Here is a 25,153-nt window from a genome sequence, read left to right on the forward strand (position 1 = left end):
CAGCTCAGCTCAAGGGAGCAAAGGTCTCTGGAGTGCTGACTGCAAACAGTTTAGCTGCTCTAATCTCCCTGGGCTACTAATAAAAAGCAAAACCACGTCTGGGGGCACCTCCAGCACTGGGGTGGCCAAACTGTTTCTTCCTCTATAGCCTTTACATTCTGAGCATGGGGAGCTTGCTCCTGCACTGGGTCTCTCTCAGGGTGAAGAGTTCATTTATTTTTTTTTTTTAATGAAAGGATTGAAATAATATAAAATCTAACTAGTAAACAGAAATGTATGTAGAAAAAGATGCCATATTTTTAAAAGGGATATGAAAGTAAAGATCAGCTGGGGATCTTCCTGCTGATTGTATGGGCCTTGAGAGCTCGGTTTTAAGCAGGGACATAATAAGCACCAGTCATTTATGGACATTCTGCTCACCAGTACTATATATTTCTCTTGCTAGACATCACTGCAATTTTGACATTTTCTCCAATGGCTGATTTTTTTGCATTGTTTTCAGTTTCATTTAATTTCCCTGTTCAATGACAGTCTTCTGTAGAGTTTACAGGAAGAGGGAGACAGCATTTCAAGTAATTATTTTACAGATTTGCAATCACTTGAACAGAAGAGGCAGGTGTAGCCACTGAAATAAATTTCACTGAATTACCATTGCAGTTCCTGGTCTGCACTGGAACCTGTTTAGCACTGTATGGGGAGTTTGTGAAAAGCTGCATGTGAGAACCTCTCATGTGTTGTTTTTTTTTACAGCTAACAGCGTTGCTTGGTGCTACAGAGAAATCATGAGATTTATCACTGACAGTTTTTCCTTGCCATGTCCATTTTCAAAATACAACTAAATTACTTGGCAGAAAAAATCCTGTAATAATAGGTGATAACCAGAAATCATATAAGGATAAGGAAGGTCTTACAGAGCTCCTGTTACAAATGCAGACTCAAACTGTGATACACAGTTCAGGGAAATAGAAAAATGAGGAGAAGAAGGAAAAGAGAATTGAATTAAATGAACATACACTAGCCACAATGCATGACCACTGAGGAATCCAAATTTCACAAACCTTTTCTCCTGACCCCCAGGGGAGCTGATACATTGGTGGTTATGTCACTGTGTCAGTGAGAAAGCTCCTGCATATTTTTAGGGTCTCCCCTCTCCAGAGGGAGGAAAGAGGCTGTAAGACAAGTTGGAAAACCCTTGCAAGTGTCTGGTTCTGCTGTGAACGACTTGCGGAAGCCAGTGTTGGTTGGTTTCAGGCGCCTCCAGGCTTTGTCCTGATGTGTAAAAAGAATGAGGAAAGCAGAAGGACACAACTCTAAGACCGATGCTTGAGCTGCAGCGTGATGCCTTTGCTGGCCAAGGAGCTCACTGCTCACCAAGGTCCGTGGTAGCACCTATCTATGTGTGTGTACAACACCTCGCAGTTCGTTCCCTCCCAAGAAATAAGCAAACGTGTCTTGGGCCAGAGGCATCTTCTGCAGCATTTCAATGATCTTGATCAGGAGCTCAATGCCAAAAGCCAGAATTGGCTGGAGAAAATCATGGTTTCTTTGGCTAGAATTAGATAGGATTTGGGCCAGTTCACATTTCTGGGTGTGTTTAAGCATCACTGGATCCCTCTCCAGTGAAAATAAAATAGAGAAAGATCTGTGATCCCAGCATCACTTCTGAGAGAAGCTACTACCATAGCAATACATTGCCAGCTTGGATGCAGTTGAACCAGCACCCATGCTCCCTTTGCTAGGTCATGTACTGGGCTTTCCAGCCTTCACAGGTGCTGAAGAGAGTAAATGGGCAGATCTTAAATCCCCCTCTAAACTGAATCCCCCCACATTTGACTTCAGATTATGCACCTGATCACTTATGTTTGGCTTCCAGGTTGGGCACTCTCCAAGTATTCCTGACACCGTGTCACAACGCAAACACTGTAAATAAAATAAAATAAGTCACCCTTTCCTGTTCTTCCCTGTTTAAAAGGACTTTATTTCAAACAATATACAGTTACAGCCATGAATGACTGGAACTCATTTTACAGCATATGTTTCCTAGTTAGAAATGAAATTGGCAGTGCAGCTCCCCCCACCCCCCAAAATTACTTGGCTAAGTAGTAGCCAGCTGAGCAAGCAAAAAAGAGCAAGAGGATTAAACCAAAAATGCAGATCAAATAGAAGAGTGGTTGAATACTCAAGCATTTTGATACACAGCTGATTCAGCAAAACAAGTACACATTCAAATGAAAAATGTCATGAAACAGAAAAACAGGCAGCTTAATCAATAAAGTGTACAGCTTCTCCTGATAAGTAAAAGCAGCAGCTTAACAAGCAAAACAGAAAAATAAGCTGGAAAGAAAAAGAGTCACAGCATGGAAAAACAGTGAATTAAAAATGTGAAATTGAACAGTTTTACTCTGTACCTTAGAAATGCTCAAAAATATGTGAAAAAAAATCCCATGTTAATGAAGCCAAAGCAGTTTTTCCTTAGGAAAATCCTAATGGCTTCTGCTGCAAATGTGGAGACCCAGTTGGAGGCCGCTTCAGGAAAGGTATGTAACTCGGGGACACAGGCTGCTGTCACATACCTTATTTTGACTAATCCTTGCAGTATGTGGAGAGGAGCTCAGAAAACAAAAGTTGTTTTGTTTTGTTTTGTTTTGTTTTGTTTTTTGATCATTTGTTTTTTACCTAGTCCCATAGTTTATTGGAAGTAGGATACTATTTAATTCAAGATTGCAAGTTGATTATTTTCTCCTAGATCCAGATTGTTTTATTACAGTATGCAGATTTATTATTCTCTGTGAACTCTGCCAATGTGGATTTGATTCACAAGAAGATCCTTACTTCACTGAGTGTTTCAAAAATGTTGAGCAAACACAGAAATTGTTCAAGAAATGCAGATAGGTCTTCCACATTCCTCGTCTGCAACAAAGCCATGGCTGTCCCTGTTGCACAGTATTGATCCCTGTGTTAGCCTGGATATTGGAGACTTTGTAAGGAGAGGAGAACTTGCTTGGGAGGTGCACTGTTTGTGAGTATCTGTGTCCTTGAGGTTTAAACACAAACAGAAGCTGCTATCCCATCACCTGCCTGTCAACAGTGAAATCGAAACCTTCTCACAAACAAGCTTCCTTCACAGCAAAGTAAACAAGAAGATCTGGGAGAACAGCTATTTGAAGGATATGCCAGTGCACATTAAAATATTTGCTAATTGGAAATACATTGTCCCACTGTGCTGCCAGCTCTGGCTCTGACTCACATCAAATGTCAGCTGGCTTCAGATTGAATTTAGTGGTTGATAACCTCATCACTTACCTACCAAAAATGCCCAGAAGATAGGAGACTGCAGTGACAGTGAACAGCGATTTGTGCTTTCTGGTTCTTATTACTTCCCTTCTCCACTTCTAGTTTATACTGAGGTAGTTATGACCTGCATAAAGCTGGCTGCAATGCTGAGTTCAACATGAAAACCTGAAGAGTAAATTAATATTTAGATTTCATTGACACAGTTAAGTGAAGAGCTTCACTGAAGTCGATTAGACAAAGATCCCATACGAGTTTTTGCCATTTGCTACAAGTTTTCCAATTAGTACAATATTGCCACGAATGAAGAGGCCAGTCCTCACCCAGCAGCTTGGGAACAATAGGCAGATAAATAGTTCCTAGCAAAGGCAAAGCAAAATTAATAACTTGAATATGTTGGACAGCTTCCATGAGAAAAACTAACAAACAAACAAAAAATATGGTCACTCACAGGAGTCAAACTTGCAGGATTGGTTAAAAATCATGACGTGAAAATAAACAGAATAAGCACTATATCCTAATGCCTGACGGGGGTTGCAGTGTTTATAAGGATAAATTTCCACCTGCTGATAAATTTCCACCTGCTGCTCTTGCCCTTACTGGTTTTGGATTAGTCCTTGTTCAAGTACTGGAGAGATGTTAAAAGAGAAAAATAATGTTGGAAGCAAACTGACAAAGAAACAAGGCTGCCTCTCCAATAAAAAGAAACTTTCAGTTGTTCAGGTCTGGATCATATTTGGAAATGTGGTTCTGATTCAATAAAGTGTATAATTCCAGGCACATGAACAGTCCCTGTTTTTAAGGAGATTTACATTTTACCTTTGTTTTGATGCTTCGATGGGCTGATTATTGTAACAAGGTGAAACTAAATGACTGCTATCATTTCACTGTATGTATTTATTTGACTTTCACATTTATGAGGCTGTGTTTTTCACTGAAATTATCTACATAACCTCTTATTTTTTCAGTGTTTCTGAATCTAAGCTGGGTGCTTACTTTCAGCAGGACTGGAATGAGGTTTCAAAAGAACTGAATATTATCAACATTTCACAGTATCAGACTGGAAAGCCAGCTAATGTGTAATTTATACAAAAGAGCATATCTCCATTCTTTCTGAATATAGGTCTACAAATCTTCCTCTTTTTTAATCTTCAAACTGTTGAAACAGTTCATTAAATATATTGTCTGTGCTTTTTTCAAGACAGAAGTACTGTCAGTGTGTGTGACTTATGTATAAAATCCACATCAAGAGAGATGCATAAAACTGCAGTATAACTAAGTAGATAAAAACATAGAGCAAATTTTTTTTTAATTAGTCACTAAATCTTTTTTTTTTGCCTTTGTTGACTGACTGATGTTTTTAAAGGGTTACTGACACTTCTTAAAATGTCTGCCCTTGCTATTTGTTATTTTAACAAATATTTGGAGCCATAATCTAGTATTTAAATATCCACTGTTGTAATTCAATGCTAATGGTAATGCTGAGATGACAGAACTAATAAACTGGATATAGAGCTATCAGATTTTAAGACAGCAAAATACTCACCTGTGACGTGTAGCATATGGCAGAAATCTGAGAAAATCAGCAGCAGAGTTAAGAATAAATAGAAGCCATGTTCCTAAAAAAATATAATCTGACATGCAAACATGGATAATCTTGAAATGTGCTTGACAGTCTGTGATTTGAGTCAACAGATTATAAAATCAGAAGCATGCAGTACCACATCGTCAAGTAACACATTACAGCATAGCTCTTAATGCTGAACTGAATAAACAAGCTGGCTTTTCCTATATATTTTGTTAAAATATTACCAGCTAATTAAGCTTCAAATATTTACAGAATCATTTGTATTCATCCAATTTTGTTTTTTTTTTTTTTGATGCTCATCTTATACTTAAACAACTTTGCAGTATAAAATATGCAGTATAAAAAATGACAGCATTTATTAGACACTTAACGGAAATAGTACAAAAATAGTTGTTTTGCCCCTCCAAGTAAGTCATCAGGAGCTCCAGCATATTTCCCAGCCTATGATGTGTGCATCATAGTTATCTTCTCCAGTGATCCCCTGGGGTTAGGAAGGCTCTATAAGGCGACAGGCAAACAATAATCATCTTAAATGTATTAGATTTTCTGTATTACTTAAACCTATTTCATTCCTCATCTTGTGTTCAGGTCAGCAATGGGGTCCCAGTATACCATATACAAAAAATCTGCATCACTATCTTGGGAAATGGCAGGGAATCACTATCACTATATTGGGAAATGCCATTATTAGCATCTAACCTGGCTGCTCCTCCAGATGATGGGTTATTTTCAGCAGTTCATTCAGTTACTTTTAAGAAGACAGGATTTACAGTTTCATTATCTGACATTTCATTTAATATCAAATTTCAGGACTCATCATAGCAGTATACATTATCCAACAGTTATATAGTTTTATACACAGAGTCAAAGCAAGGAAGGATTTGGGAGATTTTACAAGAAAGCTGATTATACAATTTCTTGCCAAGAAGAATCACAAGAGCAACTTCAGAGCAGATGCTCATTCCAGCCGATACTTCCAGTGCTCTGGAAAGAGCCTTCTCCCTGCCTCCTCCCTGTTGGCTCTGAGCAGACCCAGATACAGCAAACTCTGCTGGCCAACGGTTGACCAAAGTCTTCATCTGCTGAATGCAGCAGACCTGTTTTGGTACCTTGATCCTGTGCTTTAGATTCAGCCCACTCACACGATACTCCTCCTGCCTCGCAGTGACTCCTGCCTGATGGATAGACTCATACAATGCACTGCTCCCCACTCTAGAAGGAAAATATTTTATTATTGTTTAATTGTTTCAATTGGACCCACTCCAATATTGATTAATCATTTAACTGGAGATTCTCCAGCACATGAAGGAAATGTTCTGCCTCCCATCATATGCTTATTAACAGACAGATTAGAAATGAGATCTACCTGAGTAAGACTTCCTGCAGACAACTGTGTATTGGTCTGCTTGTGCAAAACTGAAAACATGGCCAAAGTGAATGCCCCTCAAGCAGCAATTCCCAAAGGGGCCAGCATCAAGACCATCACCCGAACATGCCGGCAAGAACCTAAATTACCATTGTTTCACCTCACATTGAGCAGTTCCCAGGCTGCGGATACTGGTGCTCTCTCTAGCACAGAAAGGGGAGCACCAGTGTAAGAAGTGATACGCCCACCAGCAGGGAGGGTGGTTCTGGTGCCAGGACCTGCTGCTGAGCTCTGCTTTCTTTACAGGGTTTTGTGTCTGTTAACAGGGAATTTCATTCACTTACACTAAAGACTTTACCACTGCTCTGGGAGCATAAAAGCATCTTAAAATGAGTGGATATCACTGTTCCACCAATTTAAAATCACTTTTGACTGTCAGAGTGGTATAAATGAGTTTTAGTGTAAATTGAAGTGTGGTAGTAATCTGATCTTGTATCCATAGGGGCCCTGATTCTTTTCTCATTTAGATCAGTTTTATTTTCATGTAACTCCATTAGTTTCAGTATTTATTCTTGCATGAGTGACAGCAGAATTATGCCCAGCATAATCACACATGAAATGTAAAAATCCAACTTGACTAATTTCTAAGTATTAGCCACAAATACTAGAAGACAAAGCAGAATCTCTATGACAGTAGCCTAACAGTCTGCTCTTTCTCTCTATTTCCTTCTACATCCAAGACAGATATGCCTCCAAGTTACAAAAGGAAGAATGAGTAGGGAGACCAGGAAAAGTAGTTAAGACAACCTAGCTTCTACTCAAATTTAGGTTCCAAACAAAATTAGACTCAAAGAGACCACTCAGGAAATTGTAGTTTCTCATCATACAATTGATGATGTATGATGCCTTGTTCAAAAGGAGAAGGAATAAAGCCAGCACTAAGAACACATAAGGCAAGGAGTTGTCCAACCTTAGAAACTGTTCAACATTTCAAGTGATGAAACATTCACAGATAATGTTTTGCCCTTCTCTGTTTACTGTTGGTTGGATTCATTTTTTATAGCTCTGTGCACAATGAAGAAAGCTCAGGAAAGGACAAAGTTTCTGAGAAGCTCACTCTGAGTTCTGATATCACCCATGATGTCAGATGATGAGGCTTGTGGTTAGGAAGAAGAGAAAAGGCCACAGACACATTTTGCAAATGGGAATATGAGGGGACCGGGAATTGTAGTGTATCTCCATAATTAGGGCAGGGTTTTGCTCTCTCTTCTCAGACCGCAGCTTTGTAAATACCAGTCTCAGTCTAAACTAGCACAAGCAGCAATCTCTTATGAGACATTTCCTGACTGTCCCCTTTGCATTAAGTTTTAGGAAGCAAATAAATCTGGAAAAAATTAACCTGTGTCATACAAATAACCTTGTCCTCCTGGCTTGTGTAACACCATGGCTCATGTAACACCACCCGTTTTTCTCTTTTACTTTACTACTACTTTTATTTCTCTCTTACTTCCACCACCATCATATGTCTGAGCTGGGGCATGTCTGAGCCATGCTGTCTGCTGAGGTATCCAGCAGTCTTTATGTTTAACAGTGCTTATTGCTTTCAAAAGCCTGCCCTGCTAAATAATAGATGATAATAAAAAAGATGATGCCCAGTCTGGTTTCAGTTTTGTGTACTTGATATGTTGAGCAACAAGTGTTATATTGCCAAGGGTGTCAAAAAGAAGAGGGAAAACAAGACACAGATGGAAGAAAAAGGCAAGATGACAAAACAAGAAGATGGGAAAGAGCCTGGCCGAGCAGAAAGCATGGACTGGAAACTCTGGAAAGGATTAAATTGCATTGGTGCATGTTGATGTCCTACTAAGTAACAAATGTTTCTGTGATGATTGTAGAATCCCAATGACTAACCTCATTGGCATGACTGAATTCTTATTCCCTCTGCATTTCTTAGCACTTCATTCTGGCTTCCATTTATATTCCTTGTAAGTACAATCACTGGACTTCCTTGAAGTGTTACAAATTACTTGGTGCTTCTTAAATCAATCCATTAGGATATTAGCATTTTCCCTGCCAAGTCAGTGACAAGCACTGCCTAGCCATGTTGGTGAAGTTTGCCTTATAACTGCCTTGTAGCACTTATTAATACAATTATTTCACAATTTGTCATCATCTTTTTGTAACCAAAAAAAAAAAAAAAAAAAAAAAAAAAAAAAAAAAAAAAAAACAAAACAAACAAAAAAAAAAAACAACCCCACACAGCTCTTTCTCTAAAATCAGGTTTTTAATTAAACATTAATTTTCTTGATGGCTCAGATAGGGGTGTTGAATGCAAAACATTCTTTTCGATTTTTCATCACCTTCATTGCACATTCACTGCTCCTATTTTAATCACAATAATCAGAACCTGGCAGGATTTCTAAAGTCAAATATAATGAAAAAAAATATTACTGAAAAACATGTTTGATTACAAACTTGAAAAAAAAAAAAACTATAGCTTTTTACTGGATTTTTTAATAATCCAGGGTGAAATTATTTTTTTTTTTTAAGTAATGTAAATTTAAATTTAAATTACCACTTAATTTTTTTAAGTTTTTGTTTTTTTTCTTTTTTTCTCTTCCTCTAAGACTCTCAATATTTACATATACATATAAATATATATAGAAATAGATAGTTATATATGAAGAGATGCATGTGGTAGGAAATGTGGATCCATTTCAGAAAGATTAGAGAAGCGCATCTGTATTTTATGAGTCCTTCAAACATCTTGATATTTCATTATTTGGTTTGCCTCTTCTATCCTGCCAATACCTCATCTTTTGTTTCTGACAGCAGTAACAAGAATAAAATCATTCTTTAAACATATCTAGCCATTTTAGTGTTATATTAATATTTACCAAATCTAGTCGCATCTTTCAGCCATCAGATATCTCAAGATTGCTCTGTATATCTCAGATGGCAGACGTTCATTACTCCAATACACTGTTGGCTTGGGTTACTAGAAAAGAGAAGCCTTTATGGTACCCATGAAAGATTCAGAATTGTAAGCTTTATCAGTCTTTGAAACCAAATTCATGCAAAGTGCCACAATAAACAGGAGAAAAAAGACTCATTTTTTGTTTAGATAAGAGATTTCAATTTCTGCTTTTAGACAACATTGTAGGAAGTATCTAGGTCAGAGCTATGCTAAAACTGCACTTCATTTATCCAGTATGTGCACTACGTAACAGTTCTGTTCAGTAGTTCAGATTTGACCTAAATTAAATACGAAGATCAAAAAACGTGTTAGAACAATATTAAGAGATCTGACTTACTATAAGCCAAAGCTTCCACACTAAATATATGGATGGCCATCTTCTCGCTGTATAGTCCAACACATCCGACAATGCTCCATGTCCACATGTGCTGCAGTGGCTGGAGTCGTTCCCTGAAGCACAAAGACTTGCAACAGGAAATGGCAGGCTGTGGCAAACATGTCTTGTTCATGAACAAGAATAGTGGTCTGTCCTCTCTGGAGCTTCTATGCTATAAAATTTAAATGCAAAAGCATAACAAAAAGGAAACAGTAAGCCTCAATATTAGCTTTATTTCTATAAGTCTCATGTCTATCATCATCTCTTGCACTGTATTTGTAACACTTATGCAGAGATCTCTAAAGCATGGGCCACACAGCATCCATACAACAGCAAAGAGCTCAGGTGTGATGACAGTATTGCCCTTACTGTCTGCTTGAAGTGACACATATAAAAAGGGACCTCATGGAGGTACACCATTCTCTTTGAAGAGAAGGACAACACTCGGCTGAGCAGAACACAGACATGACGTCAGTATGGCCAGCATGCAGAGGACATCAAGCTCCCAGGAGGTCACCCATCCTCTCCACTGGGAAGGAGTCCTCAAGCTCAATCAACATAATGAGCCCTTATCTATGTAGTTACCAAGAGGACATTCTCCAGCTGACAAAATAGCACTTATTTGTGATTTCCAAAGGAATCAAAGTCCACTTTGAAGAATTCTGATCGTTCCTTTGGATGGAGATACAAATGGGGACTCAAGTGAGGCACACAACCTCTATAGAAAATTCTTAAAATAGATTTGCACATGAAGGTGAAAAGTAAATTAGAATTGAAAGTCTCCTAGCATGGGTCATATATGAATGTATACTGGTACTTACCATACCCAGAAAAGCTGTCAATTTTTTTCTTTATGCAGTAGCTTAAGAGGCAGCTAACTCCGAGGCATCAGTGTGTTGGGTCTGTCTGAGCTGGAGTCACCTTTTCCCTGCAGCAGCCCACACAGTGCTGTACTCTGCACTCGTAGCTGGAACAGCACTGATATCACTCCAGTGTTGTGTCTATTGCTGCATAGTGCTGGCACAGCATCAGGACTCCTTCCAAGCCCCCAAGAGCAAGCAGGCTGGGGGTGGGCAAGTGATGGGGAGGGGACATTGCCGGGGCAGCTGACCTAAACCAACCAAAGGGATATTCCATAACACCTGATGTCACACTCAGCAATAAAAGGGGGGGGCTCTCGTGGGGGAGGGGGCTGTTCCTCCTGAACAACCACTACATGTTTGAGGCCCTGCTTCCCAGGACATGGCCGAACACCGCTCGTTGATAGGAAGCAGAGAATAATTTTTTTTCCCTCTCTCTGCGCTTCCGCGCTGACTGATTGTTTCTTTTTTTCCTCCCCATTCCCTTTCCCTTTAATTAAAGCTTTCTCATCTCAAACCTTGAGTTCTCTGTGTTGTATTTTCTCCCCCTTCCTCTTTGAGGAGAGGGGGAGTGAGAGAGCGGTTGTGGTGGAGCTCAGCTGCCCACCTGAGTAAAACCACCACAGTCCTTTTTGTGGGGGCTGTGGAAAGCAGCCCACGCAGGAACAGGGGGTCTGGGGGGAGCTGCTGCCCATAAGGGACCCAGGTTGGAGCAGTGTGCTCCTGATGGATGAATCCCATGGTACAGACCCATATCTGGAGCAGTTCTTGAGGAGCTGCTGCCTGTGGGCAGCCCACACTGGATCAGTTCGGGAAGGATGGCATCCTGTTGGAGGGACCCCACAGCACAGGGGACGAGAGTGACCGAGAAGGAGCGGCAGAGAAGAAGCGCTGTAGACTGACAATAACCCCCATTCCCCGTTCCCCTGCGCTGCTCAGGGGGAGGAGGTGGAAGAGGGTGGATGAGGGGGAAGGTGCTTTTGGTTTCTTTCCTTTGTTTCTCACTTCTCCAGCTTGTTAGTTAGCAATAGGCAATGAATCTTACTATCTCCCTATGCTGAGTCTGTTTTGTCATTCATGATAATTGTTGAGCAATCTCCCTGTCCTTATCAACCCTTGAGCTCTTTGCATCATATTTTCTCCCCCTTTCCCTTTGAGGAGGGGGAGTAAGAGAGCTGCTGATGTGGAGCTCAGCCACCCACCTAAGTAAAACCACCACACCAAGGGGAAGGGTTGTTTGACCAATGCATGAAACATTCATGATGGTATAACAGACCCTCTGTTTTCTCTGTCTTTGTATGTAAAATGCCTATCATCATATTGATAAACAGTCTTAGGAACTACTCTGATGGCAGCAGTTGTGAGGCTGGTTCGTACCCTCAGCATTGCTCTTTCCAACCATCAGCAGAGAGATGGGTAGATGTTGTCTACCTGCTGTCAAGGAAGAATTGCAACACTGCCTCCTGTTAGCTCCTCCAAGAGAAGCTGCTGAAGGCTGCACTGGATGAGCAGACAGTAGGGTGCACTGATAACTGAGCCTCTGAGCGGCTGCACCCTGAGAGGCTGGTGATGTCAGAAGGTATGGTGGTTTTACTCAGGTGGGCAGCTGAGTTCCACCACAGCCACTCAGAAAATATGACACAAATTGCTCAAGGTTTGAGATAAGGATGATATAACCAAAGGGGAAAGGGAAAAAATAAATAAATAAATAAAAAAGGCCACGCAGAAGCACAGAGAGGAAAAAGAAGAAGAAGAAAACAAAAAGCAGTTACTCTCTACTTCCCATCAATGAGCGATATTCAGCCATGTCCTGGGAAGCAGAGCCTCAATACACGTAAGAGTTGTTCAGGAGGACAGATGCTTTCACCATGAGAGACTCTCCAATCCTTCCCCTTTTCCATTTTTTATCTCTGAGTGTGACTCCACATGGTATGGAACATCCCTTTGGTCGGTTTAGGTCAGCTGCTATGGTGATGTCCCCTCCCAATCACTTGCCCACCCCCCAGCCCTTGGGGGCTTGGGGGCTTGGAGGGAGTCCTGATGTGGTGCCAGAATTGCTCAGCAGCACACACAACACTGGTATGATACCAGTGCTGCTCTAGCTACAAGTGCAGAGCACAGCACTGTATGGGCTGCTGTAGGGAAAGTTAACTCCATCCCAGCCAGACCCAGCACAGAAGGCCACTGTGATGGTGCCTGGGCTGCCACCACAGCGGCCTGCTGTTTACATCAGTAAACTGTTGCCCTTGGTGCCCACTGTCCCTGGCCCCATAAAAAGGGCAGCCCTGCAGCTGGCTGCCACTCGCTCCTGGAGCGCCAAGGAAACTTGGAGCAGCCCAGGTGCCAGGAAGCTTCAAGCAGGGATCACTAGCATTTGGGTGCTGTCCTGGTCAGCCTGAAGGATGAAAGGAGTGGTGCCTTGTGCAAAGAAGAGGCGACACAGTGTAGAAAGAAAGGACCTCCTGTGGCAACCCCCTGCTAAATGCCCAAGGATGGATGAACACCCAGCAATGGAGGGGGGAGCACACTGAATAAAGGGGTGCAAGACCATCAGGTGTGCCCCAGGATGGACAAACACTATCCAAGGCACGGAGGCCGGCCCAACAAGTGGGTGCAGAACATCAAGGTGACTCCTGTGCAAGAGAACATGCAGCCCACGAGCAGGTACCCACCCAAAGAATGGGGGCAGACCAGCAGGGTACCAGCTCTGGAAGACAACTTCCAAAGAAGGCACGTGGGCCCACCAACCAAATGTGTGCAAACTGTCAAGGGGATGCCTGCAGAAGACAAGACCCAGTCCCTGAGACAGCCAAGGCACAGCAACCAGCCAAATCACAGGGTGCAGACCACCGTGGTGCCACCTGTGGGAGAACACAGCCAGCCCAGGAACAGTGGCCAACCACAAAAATGGGTGCACACTGGCAAGGTGCCACCATCGCAGCAAAATATCCAGCTCGTGAACAGATACCCCAACAAAAAATGGGTGAGGACCAGCAAGGTGTCACCAGCGTGAGACAACGTCAAGCCCAAAAACTGCAATCCGTCAAAAAAATGGGTGAGGACCATCGCGGGGACACCTGTGCAAGACCGTGTCCAACCCACACACAGGGACCCTGAGAAAAAATCGAGGAGGACAGACGATGTGCCACCCTCAAAGGGCAACGGCCAAGCTGTGAACAGGGACTGGCTGCAACAGCGGGTGCAGGCTGTGCAGATGCCACCTGCAGAGAACGATGTCCTGCCCATGGACGTGGACTCTCCAGGAGACGAGATCCAGCCAAGGCAGGTGGAGCCACCTCCAGAAAGGCTGGCAAGGCCTCACTATGATGCCAGGCCTGAGAGGCGTGTGAGGAATCACCGGTCACGTCGTTCCTGGAGGCCCTGGTGTGTCATGAAGCCTCAGGCTGGGACCAGCTCCTTGCCCATGGCTCAGCACCCCAACAGGAGGCAGATGCTGGAGCCACCAAGATGGGTGTCCCGCAGGTGGAGGAAGTGGAGACGGCGTAGCACAGCCAGCCTGCATTCGTCTCCGGGCCACCAATAAAGAACAGTGAACTTCAAGTGGTGTTTGAGTCCTCCTACCCCATCCCTCACTGCACCTCCATGCAGTCCTGGAGACTGCACAGGGGGCATCTCTGCTGCACACCGCCCTCAGGGAGAGGAGCAGAGAGAGCCCGGCTGCCTTGGGGCTGGTGCACCAGCCCATCACACGACAGCTGAGGCCTCGGGCTCAGGGGTCTGCAGTAGAGGAGGCCAGGAGGCCAGCGCAGCTGATGGGGGTTTGCCATGAGAAGAGGCAGCCCCTGGTCTCTTGTCACAGAGCCCACCTCTGCATCCCCCCAGCCTGCTAACTCAACCTTGCCCAGGGAACCCCATCCATGGGGTTGGGCCAGCCTTGAGAAAACCGAGAGAGAAGTCCAGTAACCCTGACTGGATTCCCCCATGAGCGTGGAGGAAGCTGGCTGATGCTGTTGCAACGCCACTCTCAGGAATCATTGTTTGTTCCTGGCAACTGTAGCCAAGAGTGCAGGGAAGCAAATGTCACTGACATACACAAGCCAGGCAAGGAGGAGGACCCGGGGAAGCCCAGGCCAGTCACACTCACCTCCTTCCCTGGGAAGGTGCTGGAAGCACTCATTCTGGAAACCATTTCCAGGTGCAGGAAGGACAAGGAAATCACTGGGAGTAGACAGCATGGATTCCCCAAGTGTAGTGGGTTTACATGGCAAGGTTTTGGTAGCATGGATAGTGCTAGAGACTGACCGCAAACTCCATTCCCTTGTTTCCCTTCACTGCTCAGGGAGGAGGAGGTGGAAGAGGGTGGATGGGGGGAAGGTGCTTTTGGTTTCTTTCCTTTGTTTCTCACTTCTCTAGCTTGTTAGTTAGCAATACGCAATGAATCTTACTATCTCCCTATGGTGAGTCTGTTTTGCCTGTCATGATAATTGTTGAGCAATCTCCCCGTCCTTATCACAACCCTTGAGCCCTTTGCATCATATTTTCTCCCTGTACTGGGTCTGGCTGGAATGTTAACTTTCCCGGCAGCAGCCCATTCAGTGCCGTACTCTGTACTTGTAGCTGGAACAGCAGTGTTATCACACCAGTGTTGTGTCTACTGCTGAGCAGCAGTGGCACAGCATTGGGCCTTTCTCTAACCCTCCTAGGGGGTGGGCAAAAAAGTGAGGAGAGAAACATCACTAGGGCAGCTGACCTAAACCAATCAAAGGGATATTCCATACCATGTGGTGTCACACTCAGCAATAAAAGGTGGAAACAGGAAGAAGAGGGGAGGGGTGGGCTCTCGTTGAGAAGACGTCGGTCCTCCTCTCGAACACCGGCTGCGTGCGTTGAGGCCTTGCTTCAAGGACGTGGTCAATCATCGCTCATTTGTGGGAAGTAGAGAGTAATTTCTTTCCTCTGCACTTCCATATAGCTTTCATTTATTTTGTTTGTTTGTTTTCCTCCCTTTTTCCCCTTTCCCTTTTATTTCCCCTTAGTTAAATTGTTTAGTTCATGGTAGTCTTTATTTAATTATTATAATTATTTCCCTTTAATTAAATTATCCTTATCTCAACCCGTGAGTTGTTCTTTGCTTTACTTCTCCCCCTCCTTATCTAAAGGAGGGGGAGTGAGAGAGCGGTTGTGGGGTTTAGCTGACCAGCACGGTAAAACCACCACACTCCCCCTTTCCCTTTGAGGAGGGGGAGTAAGAGAGCTGCTGAGGTGGAGCTCAGCTGCCCACCCAAGTAAAACCACTACATATATAGAAGTGAATTTAAAAAAAATCACCACCAATGCACATGAATAGTCAATCTCTTTAGCTACAGTATATTGTTTACTAGGATGTTATTTGGTTCCTAGGTTTAGTAGCTGCAATAAAACTTTTGCACCAACCAGGCTCCTTATGTGCTATCTTTGTTTATCTGTTCGGCTGCATGCATTGCCCAAGAACTTGTTGCAATAACCTTCAAACAGCTTCTTGAAAATCAAAGAAATCTACTTGTCAGCAAGCAAGATTTGCTCCTCCAGTGAACCAGCCTCAAAGATCTGAGCACAGCCACTGTGTACACAAATCTGTTTTATGTAAGAAGGAAACTGCAGTAATGGCATTTTCACTTTTAATGCTTCATCTCCAAAATGAGGAAATAACACAAGTTGCTAATGTCCTTATAAATGATATATGGGCATGTGTTATATAATTTATAGGTTTTTAAAAGTACCTTTTTCTTCTTTCCCATTTTGGGGAAGGCAGACAGTTTCTGTAGTAATTCAGAATAGTTTAAGGTTTCTTCCTTAACATTCAAAGCAGGAATCTGAGGTTGAGAGGAAGATAAAAATGTTCTTCATAGTCTGTGATGAGACATTTCTGAATTAATCAATCTCCATTGTGGTTTTTCAGGATTGGTTTGTTGCTTTGTTGATTACAATTAGCTGCAGGTCTGCCAATTAATTCTCTGAGTCCCAATCTACTATTCTTCCCAAAGAAGACTAATCAAATACCTGGGAATTGAAATTCAGAATTCTCCCAGGCACTGAAACCCCTGGAGCCAGCAGTGGAGTGGTTTGGTGGTACAGCTTTCCCACTTTTCTCAAGAGCTCTTTCTGAGCTCCCATTACCTCTACCTGTCCTGCAGGGGCTCATTAGCTTATGACCTGTTGTTGGCATCCCCAGATGTTCCACTATGGCTAAAGAGTTTACCATTTTTACCTTTTTTTTTTTTTTTTTTTTTTTTCCTGCTTAATTGTCTTAACTTAATAGTTAAACACTAATTTGTTCACAGGTTGGACAAAATTTGAAGTTTCTTGTTTTCTTTGCCAGACCTGCAGAAGCACTTTTATGTTTGAAAACTCATCTTTTTTTTCTTTTTTTTTTTTTTTTTCCAAGCTCTATTACCTGGTTGTGTGAAAGATATTAATTGTCTTTCCAAATCTTGTCCTATTATTTTATTTTCTCTGACAATTCCATCTGCATCCAGTGGTCCAAGTGTCAATTTTGCCCACCATTTTTTCTTCCTTGAGCAGGTGGATCCCTGCTCACTGACTTTATTAGATCTGCCAAATTGTTATTCTGAAACCTTCAGAAGATTCACCGTTGATTAATAAAACAGAGATTGAAACTGCGCTTTCTGAATATGGCCTTTGAAGACCACAAATAGATTAAAATTTAGTTATGATGTATGACCACAATCAGATTATGATGCCAGCATTCAAGCTTGCTGTGTTGACATTTCAACACAGATCTCTTCTCTCCAATTAGTAATTACTTTTCAAAAGTGAAGCTGGATAGTTTATCAGGATAGTACACGATAAAGTTTTTGCTCCTTCACCATATGAACATCATCTTTGTTAGATCAAATCCTAAGATACTTACCTCTGCAACTTTGTTATTTAAATAGTTATGTGTTATCTCCTTTCAGTGGCAGGAACCAAAGAGTTATAAGACTAATGGGCTGTTGGGCTTGAGACACTCAAACAAACAAACAAACAAACAAAGAGTTTAGTTACCAGGAAACAGAGAAAACACTAGGAAACAAGAATTTTGACGTAAGTCAAGAGGTGATTAACCATTAGTACAAATGACCGATAAAACATAAAGAAATAATGGTTTTCTGGCTACCCTGTCATAAAAAAAATGTAAGATAAATCATTAAACGCAGGAGTGCTGGGATGAAAACAGGTAAGATTGTAAGATCTTGTGGTTCTTTCTAGCTATAAATGCAATTCATTTTCATATATAAGATTTGTCTGAAGCATCACCCTAGAAAAATATGTCATTATTAAATTCCAGTGCTGAACCTGGTGTGTTGGGTCTGTCTGAGCTGGAGTCACCTTTTCCCTACAGCAGCCTACACAGTGCTGTACTCTGCACTCGTAGCTGGAACAGCACTGATATCACTCCAGTGTTGTGTCTATTGCTGCATAGTGCTGGCACAGCATCAGGACTCCTTCCAAGCCCCCAAGAGCCAGCAGGCTGGGGGTGGGCAAGTGATGGGGAGGGGACATTGCTGGGGCAGCTGACCTAAACCAACCAAAGGGATATTCCATAACACCTGATGTCACACTCAGCAATAAAAGGGGGGGCTCTCGTGGGGGAGGGGGCTGTTCCTCCTGAACAACCACTACGCGTTTGGGGCCCTGCTTCCCAGGACGTGGCCGAACACCGCTCGCTGATGGGAAGTAGAGAATAATTTTTCCTCTCTCTGTGCTTCCGCGCGGACTGATTGCTTCTTTTGTCTCTGTTTTTTTTCCTCCCATTCCCTTTCCCTTTAATTAAACCTTTCTTATCTCAAACCTCGAGTTCTCTGTGTTGTATTTTCTCCCCCTTCCTCTTTGAGGAGAGGGGGAGTGAGAGAGCGGTTGTGGTGGAGCTCGGCTGCCCACCTGAGTAAAACCACCACAGTCCTTTTTGGCGCCCAACGTGGGGCTCGAGGGTTGAGATAATAATAGCATTGATTGAAGTATTTACAACTAACATATTGGTAGTCATAATGCTCGGTTTTCTGGTAATACTTTTCTGTGTGGATATGTTGTATATAGCCCACTCTCTGTTTTCTTTTTTCCTTTACATCCGATCGGAGAAAGTGTTGAAGTCTGTGCTTGTTTTTTTTATCATGTTGTGCTGTAACATACTGGCCTTCAGTTTTGTTTGGTATTCAGACCCGGCATTGTTATCCTCCTGGTCTCCTGGAGATTATCTTATTGAAAATATTAGGAATTACAGTGCCTTCTACTTTTCTCCCTGTGGGCTAATTACAGCAGCCTTTCAGTATCTTGGATACCCCTGGTCAGATATTATCCTCCTATCACTAGGTCTAGTGTTTGTCATCTTCCCCAAAGTAAAGCAATTTATTAAGAATATTATTCAAGGACCTGTCCCCAGACAAAGTTGTGGGTGGCAAGGTGTGTGGGGGGATTTGGGCAGGTACCTATCACGGTTTTCTCCTCCAATGGTTCTAAATTTCACCCCTGAACAAGTACAAAATCCAAGAAAACTGGTGGAATGTTTGAAAGACGTATGCCCTGACCCTGGCAATACTAGAGAACTCCACCAGCTGGCTGCACTCTGCTGGGGTCTGGCTTACGCCTATCAGATGTCAATTAACATTGCCCAGCACCCTCAAGGGGATAGGGAGGTTCCTGAATTTGATAATGAGACAGCACACACTGTGACTACCCTAGAGGACCGACCATCTATGGTATCAGTCGCCCCTGTAGTGAAGACGAAACAGTGGAAACGGAGATCAGGTCGTTTAGTAAGGGAAGAAGCTCCTTCTACGGATGAGGGAGAAGAGGAAAAGGCAAGTGGCTCTAAAGCAGCGTTATCACGGCAACATCGCGAAGAAGAGACTGAAATCATAGATGAATCAGAAACTACTCGGTCTCTATCTCTGAGTGAGCTGCGAGAAATACGGAAAGACTTCAGTCGCCATCCAGGTGAGCACATCCTCACTTGGCTGCTTCGATGCTGGGATAGTGGGGCCAATACCCAACAGCTAGAAGGCAACGAAGCCAAGCAGCTGGGATCCCTTTCTAGAGAAAGACTCATTGATAGAGTAATTGGAAGAGAGGCACAAGTTATCAGCCTCTGGAGGCGAATCCTAACAGCAGTGAAAGAAAGGTATCCCCACAAAGAGGATATTGTCTACCAAGTAAACAAATGGACCACTATGGATAAGGGCCTCCAGCAGCTGCGGGAATTAGCTGTGCTGGAGATGCTTTATAGTGATTTAAACAACGCCCAGGCACCTAAAGACCCCGATGAAGTGCAATGCACAGCGTCCATGTGGCGGAAGTTTGTACGAGCTGCACCCCCAACACATGCCAGCACACTGGCAGTCATGGGTTGGGACGAGGGGATGGGGCCAACTGTGGATACCGTGTCCAACCAGCTTCATAAATATGAAGAAAATCTCTCTCCCCCAGTACGGGGCTGCATTTCAGCTGTGGAGAAACTGTCCCAACGGTTAGATGAACACATAGCTTCGTCCTCACCTAAACGGAAAAATCTTTCGGCCATCAAGCGCCAGCAGTCCCCGGCTCAAACAAGGGAGAATCCGGGACGCACACCGCGAGGTACCTTGTGGTTTTATTTACGTGACCACGGGGAAGATATGAGGAAGTGGGATGGTGAACCGACCTCGGCCCTAGCTGCTCGGGTACGTGAGCTACAGAAAGATACAACAGCAACAAAGAGGGCCCCTAGGAAGATTGCTGCCCCAGTTTCTGTTGAACAGTCCCCCAGAGGCAGTAGAAGGAATAGTATTACTCCTGACCCTGATGAAGAGGTTTCTGCTTCACGTTTGGAAGAAATAATTGATAGATACTCCGACCAGGATTAGTGGGGCCCTGCCTCTGGCCAGGTAGAGGAGAGGGACAACCGGATTTACTGGACTGTGTGGATTCGATGGCCTGGCACACCGGAACCGCAAAAATATAAAGCTTTAGTGGACACAGGCGCACAGTGTACCCTAATGCCGTCAGGCCACCAAGGGGCAGAACCCATCTCTATCTCTGGAGTGACGGGGGGATCCCAAGAGCTAACCATATTGGAAGCTGAAGTGAGTCTAACTGGGAATGAGTGGCAAAAGCACCCCATCGTGACTGGCCCAGAGGCTCCGTGCATCCTTGGCATAGACTACCTCAGGAAAGGGTACTTCAAGGATCCAAAAGGGTACCGGTGGGCTTTTGGCATAGCTGCCTTGAGCACAGAGAAGATTAAGCAGCTGTCTACCCTGCCTGGTCTCTCACAAGACCCTTCTGCTGTAGGATTGCTGAGGATTGAAGAACAGCAAGTGCCAATTGCAACTACAACTGTGCATCGGCGGCAATATCGCACCAACCGAGACTCCCTGATTCCTATCCATGAGTTAGTTCACCATCTGGAGAGCCAAGGAGTGATCAGCAAGACTCATTCACCTTTTAACAGTCCTATATGGCCAGTGCGGAAGTCCAATGGCGAGTGGAGGCTAACAGTGGACTATCGGGGCCTGAATGAAGTCACACCACCACTAAGTGCAGCAGTGCCAGATATGCTGGAACTCCAGTACGAACTAGAGTCAAAGGCAGCCAAGTGGTATGCTACAATTGATATTGCTAATGCATTTTTCTCTATCCCTCTAGCAGCAGCATGCAGGCCACAATTCGCTTTCACTTGGAGGGGCATTCAGTATACTTGGAATCGACTGCCCCAGGGGTGGAAACATAGCCCTACCATCTGCCATGGACTGATCCAGACGACACTGGAACAGGGGAACGCTCCTGAACACCTGCAGTATATCGATGATATCATCGTATGGGGTAACACAGCAGAAGAAGTTTTTGGGAAAGGGAAGAAAATAATTCAAATTCTTCTGAAAGCTGGATTTGCCATTAAACAGAATAAAGTCAAGGGACCTGCACAGGAAATCCAGTTCTTGGGGGTAAAATGGCAGGATGGACGTCGCCACATTCCGACGGATGTGATCAACAAAATAACAGTTATGTCTCCGCCAACTAGCAAAAAAGAAACACAAGCTTTCCTAGGTCTTGTGGGATTTTGGAGAATGCATGTGCCAGGCTATAGTCAGCTTGTGAGTCCTCTATATCGAGTGACTCGAAAGAGGAACTCTTTCGAGTGGGGCCCCGAGCAACAACAGGCCTTTGAACAACTCAAACAAGAAATAGCTCGTGCAGTAGCCCTTGGGCCTGTCCGTACTGGACCAGCTGTGCAAAACATACTGTACACTGCAGCTGGGGAGCATGGGCTCACCTGGAGCCTGTGGCAGAAGACCCCAGGAGAAACTCGAGGCCGACCTTTGGGGTTCTGGAGCCGGGCCTATCGAGGATCAGAAGCCAATTACACCCCAACTGAAAAGGAAATATTAACAGCATATGAGGGGATTAGAGCAGCTTCAGAAGTTGTTGGTACAGAAGCACAACTTCTCTTGGCCCCACGGCTACCTGTGTTACATTGGATGTTCAAAGAGAAAATCCCCACTACACATCATGCAACCGATGCTACGTGGAGTAAATGGGTAGCGTTAATTACACAGCGGGCTCGAATGGGGAAACCCAATCGCCCGGGAATCCTGGAAGAGATTATGGACTGGCCAGAGGGCAGGGATTTCGGAGCACCGACAGAAGAAGTAACGCGTGCTGAAGAGGCACCACCATACAATGAGTTGCCAGAAGACAGAAAGCAATATGTGTTGTTCACTGATGGATCCTGCCGTGTGGTAGGGAGCCATCGGAAGTGGAAAGCTGCTGTGTGGAGTCCCACACGACAAGTTGTGGAGGCCATGGAAGGGGAAGGTGAGTCAAGTCAGTATGCAGAAGTGAAAGCTATACAACTGGCCCTAGAAATTGCTGAAAGAGAAAAGTGGCCGGTACTGTATCTCTACACTGACTCATGGATGGTGGCAAATGCGCTATGGGGGTGGCTGCGACAATGGAAACAGAACAACTGGCAGCGCAGAGGTAAACCTATCTGGGCTGCTACCCTGTGGCAAGATATTGCTGCCCGGGTAGAAAACCTGGCTGTAAAGGTACGTCATGTAGATGCCCATATGCCTAAGAATCGTGCTACCGAAGAACATCAGAACAACGAAGAAGTAGATCGAGCTTCAAAAATTGAAATAGCTCAGGTGGACCTGGACTGGGGACGTAAGGGTGAACTGTTTGTAGCTCGATGGGCTCATGAAACATCAGGACATCTGGGGAGGGACGCCACATATAGATGGGCTCGTGATCGAGGGGTGGACCTGACCATTGAGGCCATCACACAGGTTACCCATCAGTGTGAGACCTGTGCTGCAATTAAACGAGCCATGAGGGTAAAGTCTCCCTGGAACAGGGGGAGATGGCTTGGATTTCAATATGGTGAGGCCTGGCAGATTGACTACATCGGACCACTTCCACAAACCCGCCAAGGCAAACGGTACATACTCACCATGGTAGAAGCAACTACTGGGTGGCTGGAAACATACCCTGTAAACCATGCCACGGCCCGAAACACTATCTTGGGCCTGGAAAGGCAAGTGCTGTGGCGACATGGTACACCGGAGAGAATAGAGTCCGACAATGGGAGTCACTTCCGAAACAATTTGATCACTTCCTGGGCCAAGAGACATGGCATTGAATGGGTGTATCACATCCCTTATCACCCACAAGCCTCTGGGAAGGTTGAGAGGTACAATGGACTGTTAAAAACTATGCTGCGAGCATTGGGTGCTGGGACATGGAAACATTGGGATATAAATCTACCAGAGGCCACTTGGCTAGTTAACAACAGGGGGTCTGAAAGCCGTCCTGGTCCTGCTGAAACAAAACCCCTACACACTGTGGGAGAAGCCAAAGTCCCTGTAGTGCGTGTGGGGAAGTGGATGGGGAAGGCGGTGTGGGTTGCCCCTGCCTCGGGAAAAGGCAAACCCACTCGTGGGATTGTCTTTGCCCAAGGACCAGGGTATACCTGGTGGGTAATGCAGAAAGATGGGGATATCAAGTGTGTGCCTCAAGGAGATTTAACACTGGGAGAAAATTAATCTGTCATCCAAGTTATGTGTTGTAGGAGGACACTGCAGAACCAATGACAGGTCAACTTTGCAAGGAACCGGGCAAGTGCAACACTGATGTGAGCTAAGCTGGTGCTGGTGTCAAGAAAACCAACTTCGCCTGCCCTGAGTGACCACTTTGACAGATGAAGGCGAAACCATCAACAGTTCTTATGAGCATTTTGGGAAAAGACCTATAGAATAAAGAGAAGTACAGACATAAAAATGCTTCAATGAACAGAAAACAATGGTGATGAGAACATCTATATACTAAACTGTACCTGATTGTGACACAAATGTTATGGAATAAGGGGTGGAAGTTGTGTTGGGTCTGTCTGAGCTGGAGTCACCTTTTCCCTGCAGCAGCCTACACAGTGCTGTACTCTGCACTCGTAGCTGGAACAGCACTGATATCACTCCAGTGTTGTGTCTATTGCTGCATAGTGCTGGCACAGCATCAGGACTCCTTCCAAGCCCCCAAGAGCCAGCAGGCTGGGGGTGGGCAAGTGATGGGGAGGGGACATTGCTGGGGCAGCTGACCTAAACCAACCAAAGGGATATTCCATAACACCTGATGTCACACTCAGCAATAAAAGGGGGGGCTCTCGTGGGGGAGGGGGCTGTTCCTCCTGAACAACCACTACGCGTTTGGGGCCCTGCTTCCCAGGACGTGGCCGAACACCGCTCGCTGATGGGAAGTAGAGAATAATTTTTCCTCTCTCTGTGCTTCCGCGCGGACTGATTGCTTCTTTTGTCTCTGTTTTTTTTCCTCCCATTCCCTTTCCCTTTAATTAAACCTTTCTTATCTCAAACCTCGAGTTCTCTGTGTTGTATTTTCTCCCCCTTCCTCTTTGAGGAGAGGGGGAGTGAGAGAGCGGTTGTGGTGGAGCTCGGCTGCCCACCTGAGTAAAACCACCACACCTGGTTAATTTGACATTCTCTTTTGTAGTATCAGTGTGATTCTCAACACGTAGGAATGTTTCAGAAAATCCTAAATCAGTGCTCGTGTGATACAAATGATGAACACATATATAGGATTTTTCATCAGGAAACGATGAAAAGGAAATGTGCATAGTTAACTCCATTTTATAGATGGGGAAAAAAGAGACTCAGTGAAGTGTAGAGACTTTTTAATGTTTACCTCCCACACCACCAGAGCTAGACAGACCTCCCCCCTCTGTCCAGTGCTCTATCTCCTAAGCATTTCAGTCCTAGAAGACCATTCTTTAAGTTCATAAAAATAAGAATAGTCACTGCCTAATGATGGCAAAAGAAACAAGAGAATCACACTGAAATGAAGACGCACGAAGATAAACAGCAAGCAAGTGTTAAGGAAAGGTCAGTACAGCTTCTCATATAATTTTTGCCAGGAAAGAAAATCAGCTGTCTACTCTCCCAGTCCTTAAATCTGATACTTCTTGTTCCCAATTCAAACTTCTTTCAGGATATTTGATTCAAAGTTGCCACACTGCTCCACTGCATGAAGCACATTCACTTTCCAGACCCCATTCTTAAGATTCCTTCTTTTAAAGTGAAATTTATTACCAACTGATGATCAGGTTTACCATTCTTTCTGCATAATCATTCTACTCTAAGATGAATAGCTGGCACCTTGCACACATCTCAGCCTTAGAGGGTTACTCCGTCTCATACTGTAAGTCTGACTG

Source organism: Aythya fuligula, chromosome 15 (assembly GCF_009819795.1).
Source record: "Aythya fuligula isolate bAytFul2 chromosome 15, bAytFul2.pri, whole genome shotgun sequence".
In the NCBI taxonomy this organism is placed as follows: domain Eukaryota; kingdom Metazoa; phylum Chordata; class Aves; order Anseriformes; family Anatidae; genus Aythya; species Aythya fuligula.